Raw genomic sequence first — 10,093 nt, 5'->3', positions numbered from 1 at the left:
CTCTCTTCACACTGTATTAATCCTCCTTCTTCCCTCCCTCTCTTCCCCCATTGGGTGGGAAGCTATATGGTTATCTACCAGTCCTTGGTCTCACTGCAAAATTCCCACCATGGCCTGACCTGTGGTGGCGCAGTGGATAAAGCGTCGACCTGGAAAGGCTGAGGTCGCCGGTTCGAAACCCTGGGCTTGCCTGGTCAAGGCACATATGGGAGTTGATGCTTCCAGCTCCTCCCCCCCTTCTCTCTCTCTATCTCTCTCTCCTCTCTAAAATGAATAAATAAAATAAAATAAAAATAAATAAATAAATAAAAATTCTAAAAAAAAAATTCCCACCATGTATGTTGACATATGTGACCCAGCCTCTGTCTTTTCTCCCAACTTCATCAGGCACCTGACTACCAATCACCAGTCGCATTAGGCAAATTAATGGTTTCTCTGCTACACAGAGCTGCTCTGACCAAACATGGGGACTCTCTACATTTCCATGCACAGATACAGATATACTCTCCCTGCTATTCCTAAAAGAATCCTCTGGCCAATGTAGAATGAAAACTTATTTATGTATGTATGTATGGATGGATTTGTTCTGCTGACCACCCATCTATATACATATTTTCTTGTTTATACTGAGTTCTTAGAAGAAAGGACACATGTCTTAAACATCTTTTCATCTGAGAGAATACTAAACTCAATGCTTTACCCATTGATACATAAAGTACTTAGTATTTATGAGTTGAATTTTTGTCTCTCTTATAAGGTAAAATCCTGAAAATTGACAACCATGATTAAGCTAACTGCCTAATACATGATAAATGTTCAATAAAGGATAATGACTATTATTAACTATATATTTATCACTCTTTCAAACCCCTATGGCATATTCTATTATTTCTTCCATTATATTTATCACTTTCTACTTTGGATTCTAGAGACATGTATATGCACTAAAACACTCCTACAGAATTGGAACACCTTGAAGGTGGGGTTGTGTTGTTCAGCTTTGTGCTCTCACCATCAAAGTAGCTAGTTGAGTGCAACAAAGATGCTCAATAAGCATTGCTGAACAAATTGATTCTTTAAATTTTCTTTGTAAACCAGTAAACATGTTATAAACAGTTCTTACTATTTGATAAAAATTGTAACACTAACAATTAGGGTAGTATTTAATTGCCTTTCATTATAATGAGGCCCTTTGAACCTCATCATCTTTCCTCTCACGGAGCTTGGGGCTGAAAGGAGCCATGATTACACCGTAAATGCCAGCTATAGCATCTCTTGGTTCCAGGGAGATAAAAAGAAGAGTAACTGTTATGGATTGAATTGTGTCCTCCCCCAAAATTCATATGTTGAAGTCCTAACCCCTAAGATATTTTGAGGCAGGGCCTTCAGGGAGGAAATTAAGATTAAATGAGGTCATAAGAATGGGGCCCTTGCCTGACCAGGAGGTGGCACAGTAGATAGAGCATCGGACTGAGACATGGAGAACCTAGGTTCGAAATTCCAAGGTCGCCAGCTTGAGTGCCGGCTCACCAGCTTGAGTACAGGGTCACTGCCTTGAGCGTGGGATCATATAGACTTGACTCCATGGTTTCTGGCTTGAGCCCAAAGGTCTCTGGCTTGAAGCCCAAAGTCGCTGGCTTAAGCAAGGGGTCACTTGCTCTACTGTAGCCCCCCGGTCAAGGCATATATGAGAAAGCAATCAATGAACAACTAAGGTGCTGCAATAAAGAATTGATGCTTCTCATCTCTCTCCTTTCCTGTCTGTCCCTATCTGACCCTCTCTCTGATTTTTCTGTCAAAAGAAAAAAAAAGAATGGAGCCCTAATCCAATAGGACTGGTGTCTTTACAAGAAGAGAAAGAGGTACCAGGATTACAGATGCATAGAAGGCCATGTGAGGACACAGAGAGCAGGTGGTCATCTGCAAGACAGGAAGAGAGGCTTCACCAGAAACTGACCCTGCTGGACTTTAATCTTAGACTTTCAGCCTCCGGACATGTGAGAAAATTTTCTGTTGTTTAAGCCACCCAGTATGTGGTATTTTGTTATAGCAGCTAGAGCAGATTGAGAGGCCTTCAAATCCCTGGAATTAAAAAATATTTACTTCTTTTTGATTTTTAAGTTTCTGCCTTATAATTATTTGACTGTCGCAACTCAGATCCCACTGATAATGTCCCCCATTTCATCTCCAACCTATGCCTTTCTCCCTGAGAAGTTCTGAAAGCAGGAAGGACATACTTTTTCAGTACCTGTGACGGTTAATTTTATGAGTCAATTTTACTGGGTCACAGGATGTCAAGACATTTGGTCAAATATTTTTGGTGTGTCTGGATGAGATTACCATTTGCTCAATAGACTGAGTAAAGCAGATTGCCCTCCCCGTGTCGGTGGGATTTATCCAATTAATTGAAGACCTGAGTAGAACCAAATGGCTGAGTAAGAGGAAAGGGCTGTCTGCCTGACTGTTGAGCTGGGACATCATCAGTCTTCCCCTGTCCATTCATTGGAACTTACACCATTGGCTCTTCTGGGTCTCCAGCTTGCTGACAGCAGGTCTGAGGACTTTCCAGCCTCCATAATCACATGAGCAAATTATTTATAATAAATAATTATTTGTTATATTTATAATAAATATTTATATTAAGTAAAATAAATATTTATACCAAAAGATTTGTATGAGATAGAGTAACATCACAGGAAAGATAAGATAGTCTGGTCATTATTTTCTCTCTGAGGGCTTGGTATTGCTACCAGGCAAGTTTCGTACCGGGGGCTGGCCTTGCCCCAGCATGGTCCAGGACCTCCTTCCTGGCTCTTGACTTGCACAAAAAAGAATTCAATAACAAGTCCAAGGTAGAGCACAAGCAAGTTGTAGTAGGGCAGACAGAAAGGCTAGGACACACTGCTGTGAAAGAAACTAAAGCACATGTCAGAGTAAACGCAGGAGAAAGCATGAGTGAGCTGCACACGTGCTCAGTAAGTTCTCGGGATTTTGTGTTTACAAGGGTGGGCTGTTTCTGAACTTTGTCGCACCAATTTCTGACTCTGTCTCTGGTTGGGAGGGGGGCTCTTGTTATTAATATGGTCCATTTGGGAAGTGTCATGGTGGTTGTCCTACTCAGCATCCCTTCTACTTGTAGTGTCAGTTTTCATTATACTGATAGTCTAATGAGTTTGGGGGCTGGTCTCTGGTCAATTTTTCCTCCATCTTGGATTGATCTGGTTTTAGCCAGTCCTTGTTGTTGACTTCTGTTACCACCACAGGAGTTTCCTGACATAAACAGTTTTCCCTTTGATCATGTGTGAAGCGAGGTGGGGGCTCTGGCAAGAGGACCTAGCAGATTATTGAAATGTGAGGTCCACTCCTATTTCTTCATTCCACTAATTGGGAGCTTTCCCTAATTTCTTTCTATCCTGCCTCAGTATTCTGTATATACTTAATTTTTCACTTGTATTCCCCTCCTGTTGGACCCTGAAACTCTATTTATACGTATACAGTGTGTCCATAAAGTCATGGTGCACTTTTGACCAGTCACAGGAAAGCAACAAAAAACAATAGAAATGTGAAATCTGCACCAAATAAAAGGAAAACTCTCCCAGTTTCATACCTATTCAGTGCAGTTAGATGTGGGCTCACACACAGATTTTTTAGGGCTCCTTAGGTAACTATCCCGTATAGCCTCTACAGACTCGTCACTGACTGATGGCCTACCAGAACGGGGTTTCTCCACCAAACTGCCGGTTTCCTTCAACTGCTTATCCCACTGAGTAATGTTATTCCTATGTGGTGGCGCTTCGTTATAAACGCGCCGATATTCACGTTGCACTTTGGTCACAGATTCGAATTTAGCAAGCCACAGAACACACTGAACTTTCCTCTGTACCGTCCACATCTCAACTGGCATGGCCGTGGGCTGCTCCGCTGTATACACGGTGTTACATCATCATTTGCGCATGCGCACATGCTGCCACATCATCCTACAGAAACTGGGAGGGTTTTCCTTTTATTTGGTGCAGATTTCACATTTCTATCGTCTTTTGTTGCTTTCCTGTGACTGGTCAAAAGTGCGCCATGACTTTACGAACACACTGTATTCTATTTCTCTGGAGAACTGACTAAAATAGTTCCCTTTTTCTAGGTGAAGAAACTGAAGTCAAAATCAGGCTGTTCATGAGAAGAAAGCAACCTTTCATACAGTATGATCTAGGCTTTGTAAAGAATCACTTCATCCTTACTACATTCCCGTTACTACATAGAAGTCTATTTCTTGCATGAATTTTGTGTTGTTGGTTCACATTCTCAAATATAATTATACTGACAGCTTAAAAAATTGAGCCACACTGGGTCTTAAGTACCAGATCGGGCACCCCAGCCTAGAGCACCAGGGCCTAGAAGAGGTGCCCACATAACATTTGACAGTGAAAAGAGGCGAGGTTTCTGTCTGAGAGAAAGAGATAGGAATTCTCAGAGACTTGAGCACCCTCTTAAAGGGCCAGTGCAGAAAATCTTGTTCACATAAGGTGACCAACATTTTTACAATGAAAAGGACAAAAACAAAATGAAGAAAACAATATCATTAATGAAAGAAAGATTTTATTCATTGGCACAATTATACACTATAATAAAACATTTGTAATATTTTATATTATAATTATGCTTAGATGCCTATTAATTTTTAATAATAATTGTAAGAAAATGTACTCATTTAGTAAAACTAAATATCAAACAAAACCACTAATTTGGAGTGATATTCGGTTGTATTTATCATTTTCTAACTAAAAAACATCTGTTTTATACAACTATTTAATCAAAATGTGTTATTAATAGGTATGGTTTGAGGGTAGATTTCCACTTTAAAATTCAAATTTCTGGAAAATACTTGTAAATAAAATTATATGTATTTGGAAATTATTAAATAGATATTGAATTAATAAAATGTGAATTGTGCTTACCCATCTATGATTAAATATTCACTGAGAAAGAAATAATTGTCTACAATGTTGTATGTGCTGTGTCACATTTCAGCAAGAAGTACACAAAGCCATTTGCACGCTCAGTATATCACGCGCTCTCTCAAGGTCTCCCGTGCGGAGCACATGCATCTCGTAATTGTGTCTCGCAGCACTGTACTGATCCTTGATGAATCGGCATGTCAAATACAAATACGTCACATCACACGCAATGGATCCACTCTGCATCGATCAAATACAGACATTTACAGATTAGTCTTCCAGTATCAAAAAGGAGAACATGTAGGGGGACACTTTTCAAGGGAGGATGGAACTTACAAAAGAAGGACTGTCCTCCCTAAAGGAGGACAATTGGTTACCTTAGGTTCACAGCCACTTACCCAGGGCTCGGGTGGAGGGAGGGCTGAGAGGACTAGAGCTGCATATGAGGGGAGTATGAAATTGGCTACCCAGGGAGAGACACTGTGGGGACGGCCACCGGAACCCCTGTGCTACCCCTGTGCTGAGTCATTCTTCAATACTACAGTCACCATCTTTCTTTTTTTTTACAGAGGCAGAGATAGACAGGGACAGACAGACAGGAATGGAGAGAGATGAGAAGCATCAATCATTAGTTTTTCGTTGCGCGTTGCGACTTCTTAGTTGTTCATTGATTGCTTTCTCATATGTGCCTTGACCGCAGGCCTTCAGCAGACCGAGTAACCCCTCGCTGGAGCCAGCAACCTTGGGTCCAAGCTGGTGAGCTTTTTGCTCAAGCCAGATGAGCCCGCACTCAAGCTGGCGACCTCGGGGTCTCGAACCTGGGTCCTTCCGCATCCCAGTCCGATGCTCCATCCACTGCACCACCATCTGGTCAGGCGTCACCATCTTTCTTGGTGGAGCAGGCCCTTCAATGTGGCATCAGCCTGGGGAAAAGCATCTGCCCTACCCTTGGGAATCTATTTGCCCCACCCTATGGAGAGAAGTAAGCAGCCTTGGCCAGGAAGCAGGGTGTGGGACAGTGGTTTAGTTGTCTGACATTGAGGATGGAGCTTTCCCCCCATTCTCCTGAGAATAGAACTGGTGTTTCTGCCTCATGGGAGATTCAGTAGAAACTGTCTGGACTATAGGCAGACCAAATCTCTGGGTTTCAGAAACCACACCCACCAAGTTCCTATTTGCCACATACTACTAATCTATGAAAAAATTCAGGACACACTGATACCTACAGTCATAGGGCGGGAGCCACACCTACCACTTTACCTAATACCCGAATTTCCCCAGTCTTTAGACACTACCAGGGTTTTTTTCAGTAGCCAAGCCCAACAAGCAGCCAGCAGACAGAGGCAGCAGGAACCTTGGGTCTTTTGCTGACTTGTCCCCATGCCCAGTGTGGATAAAAGCCAGCTGAGGTGTGTAGCTTGGTTATTTCCATTTGCACCTGGTCCCAGCAGAGGCAGCCACAGACTCTGGGTTGCTTGTAGCTCCAAAAGGTTGCTGAGGGCCGGTCATGGGCATGACCTGGTGCTTACACTGGTCAGCACCAGGTTCCTCCTGAGAGCCCAGAACCAGCACATCCAGTGGCCAGCTACAGACAGCATCAGAGCAGCATATCCAGAGAAAGAGTTTGGCAGGCACCAAACCCAGCTGAGGTGATTCTGCTTCCCGGAGTCAGCATCTGCACAGCAGCTTACATGCATTGGATAAAGTGCAGCTTCACAGGCAGCTGGCCCAAATCCTGGATATCCCGCCCAACTGGGCTGAGATCCACAGGAGGAAGGGAGAGAGGCATAGAGTGAGTTCTTTGGAGCCTATTGTTGGGACCAGTTGAGGGGTTAACCACCTTCTACGTGTGGGGGGGTACGATCAGCCACAATGAAAGACTCTCTCAATCTTCCTCCCTGAGACCAGGGGCTCTCTCTCTGAAAGAACTTCTTCAGAGGGGACTGTCAGCCCCACCCAATCTGAACCTGCTGCTCACCTCTCTGGGAAAAACAGAATTGGAATATTCAGCAGTGGCTGAGGGATTAGGCTCTGGAGTAGAGGATATTTCCCCATACTGGGTTCCAGACCAAGAGAACTCCCAAGTAGGGGGTCTCACTAACATTATCATCCCAATCTCAGTTGCCCTAACCTGCTAAACTTACACCCTGTGGAAGGGTTGGGGGGTGAGAATAGTCTGTGCCAACGCTGTAGTCCTTCTACAGAAAACTCTGCAGGAAGACCAGTGTTGGGCAGATAAAATATATTATGCTCACTTTGTTAAAGATGGTGCTGCCCATGTGGAAGCCCGTTGCCCAGGTGATGATATTAGTTGCCCTTCTTGCTTGGGATGGGCGTGATTATGTTAATATTTGTTGGGGGAGGGCTTTCGCGCCAAAAGGTTTTAAAAGAGAGATCACGCTGTTCCGGGGGAAGAGTGATTATGTTCTAGGAGAAGCCCATGTTGTAGGAGAGCAGAGAAAGGCCATGTGGAGGAGAGGAGAAGCAGCCAAGATGACAGAATGCTGAAGGAGAAGCCAGTTTGTGCAGAGTTTGTGCAGAGGGAAGGAGATGGGGAACAGAGGTGAATAAGGTCAGTAGATTTGTGAGCACTGAATGGGTGTGTTTTGGAGCCCAGTGTGTGTTTTTACTTGCCCGCTGGGTGCAAGCTAGGATTAAAGGTAATGGCCCACCAGTTCTTGGCTCCATTGTTTCATTACCATCTGTCAGAATCAAATTCAAACCTGCACTGGCCAGGCAGCTGTGATGGTGGCCGTGGCTACTGGCTTTACAACCAGGCAGCAGCAAGAGGAAGTTGAGCAGCTAAAAAATGGAGGCAAATCTTAAGGAACTTGGGTTCTTTTATGGAGCTGCTGGCAGCTCTAAGCAGGAATAAGCTGAAACTTATATACAGGTTGGCCCCTCCCACACACACGCAGAAAATGTATGTACAAACAGCAAACACAGCAATAGTTCCAGACAGGTAGCCCATGGTGGGTTATAAACAATGTCTGACATCAACCTATACCAGAACCCTGCCCAAGAGGACCTAGAACAAACACAACCTGTAGTGAGTGGCAGACTACATCAATGCTAGACTCAGCTACCCACAAAAGTGCCACACAAAAATGAGGAGCTCAGCAGGTACCAGACACTGCTGAGAATAACTATGCTGGATTTGACAGACACTGCACAGCATCTAATACATATGATCAAGGTTGATTCTTAGAGCCAGCCAGCCTGAAGGGATAAACCATGAAAGGGGCAACAGCCTTCAAGACTCACATACAACAGGAGGGTAAATACAAACATCAAAAAACATTCCTAGGCCCTGGCCGGTTGGCTCAGCGGTAGAGCGTCGGCCTGGCGTGCGGGGGACCCGGGTTCGATTCCCGGCCAGGGCACATAGGAGAAGCGCCCATTTGCTTCTCCACCCCCACCCCCTCCTTCCTCTCTGTCTCTCTCTTCCACTCCCACAGCAGGGGCTCCATTGGAGCAAAGATGGCCCGGGCGCTGGGGATGGCTCCTTGGCTTCTGCCCCAGGCGCTAGAGTGGCTCTGGTTGCAGCAGAGCAACGCCCCAGAGGGGCAGAGCATTGCCCCCTGGTGGGCAGAGCATCGCCCCCTGGTGGGCAGAGCATCGCCCCTGGTGGGCATGCCGGGTGGATCCCGGTTGGGCGCATGCGGGAGTCTGTCTGACTGTCTCTCCCCGTTTTCAGCTTCAGAAAATTAAAAAACAAAAAACAAAAAAACATTCCTAGAGGAAGGAGCTCTGATGGCCTGGAGGTTAGTAACACTAAACCCATCTTTCTCATCAACATATCACAACAAATTTGGGAGTCAGAGCATGGCTACCCAATACAAAGACAAAATAGGCAGACAAAAAAATATGTCCCAAATGAATCAACAAGAGACATCCCCAGAAAAAGAGTTTAAAATAATGGTCATTATGATGCTCAAGGATCTTAGAGTAAGAATGAATGATCAGAGTAAAAACTTAGTAAGCTATAATAAGGCATTGAAACCGTAAAAAAGAACCAGTCTGGCCCTGGCCGGTTGGCTCAGTGGTAGAGCGTCAGCCTGACATGTGGAAGTTCCAGGTTCAATTCCCAGTTAGGGCACACAGGAGAAGTGCCCATCTGCTTCTCCAACCCTCCCCCTCTCTTTTTTCTGTCTCTTTATCTCTATCTCTCTTCCCCTCCCACAGCCATGGCTCAAATGGTTCGAGCAAAGTTGGCCCTGGGCACTGAGGATGGTTCCATGACCTCACCTCAGGTGCTAAAATAGCTTGGTTGCCAAGCAATGAAACATCAGCCCAGACAGGCAGAGCATCGCATGGTAAGGGGCTTGCTGGATGGATCCCGGGGGCATGTGCAGGAGTCTGTTGCTTCCTCCCCGCCTCTCACATAATAGAAATAAAAAAGAACCAGTCATAAATGACAAATACAATATCTGAAATTAAGATTGCACTAGAAGATGCCTGACCAGGCAGTGGTACAGTGTATAGAACGTCAGACTGGGATACAGAGGACCCAGGTTTGAAACCCCCAAGGTCGCCGGCTTGAGCAAGGGTTCATCTGGCTTTAGCGTGGGCTCATCCGGCTTGAGATGGGCTCTCAAGCTTGAGCAACTGGTTGCTGACTAGTGCATGGGCTCATAGACATGACCTCATGGTCGCTAGCTTGAGCCCAAAGGTCACTGGCTTGAGCCCAAGGTCACTAGCTTGAGCAAGGAGTTACTCGCTCTGCTGTAACCCCCCTGTCAAGGCACATATGAGAAAGCAATCAGTGAACAACTAAGGTGCCACAACAAAGAATTGATGCTCCTCATCTCTCCCTTCCTGTCTGTCTGTTCCTATCTGTCCCTCTCTCTTTCTCTCTGTCTGTCACACACACACACACACACACACACACACACACACACACACACACACACACACACACAAGACTGCACTAGAAGGAATCAATAGCAGTCTGGGTAAAGCAGAAAACCAAATCAGTGATTTAGACTCTAAATCACTAGAGGACAAGATAAACATAAGCCCAGAATCAGAGCAGAAAAAAAAAAAAAAAAAAAAAAAAGGCTCGCCTGACCTGTGGTGGTGCCGTGGATCAAGTGTCGACCTGGAACACTGAGGTTGCTGGTTCAAAACCCTGGGCTTGC

This window comes from Saccopteryx leptura, chromosome 4, assembly GCF_036850995.1.
Source record: "Saccopteryx leptura isolate mSacLep1 chromosome 4, mSacLep1_pri_phased_curated, whole genome shotgun sequence".
In the NCBI taxonomy this organism is placed as follows: domain Eukaryota; kingdom Metazoa; phylum Chordata; class Mammalia; order Chiroptera; family Emballonuridae; genus Saccopteryx; species Saccopteryx leptura.
The sequence above is the reverse complement of the archived record's forward strand: the minus strand, read 5'-3'. Positions refer to the sequence as shown.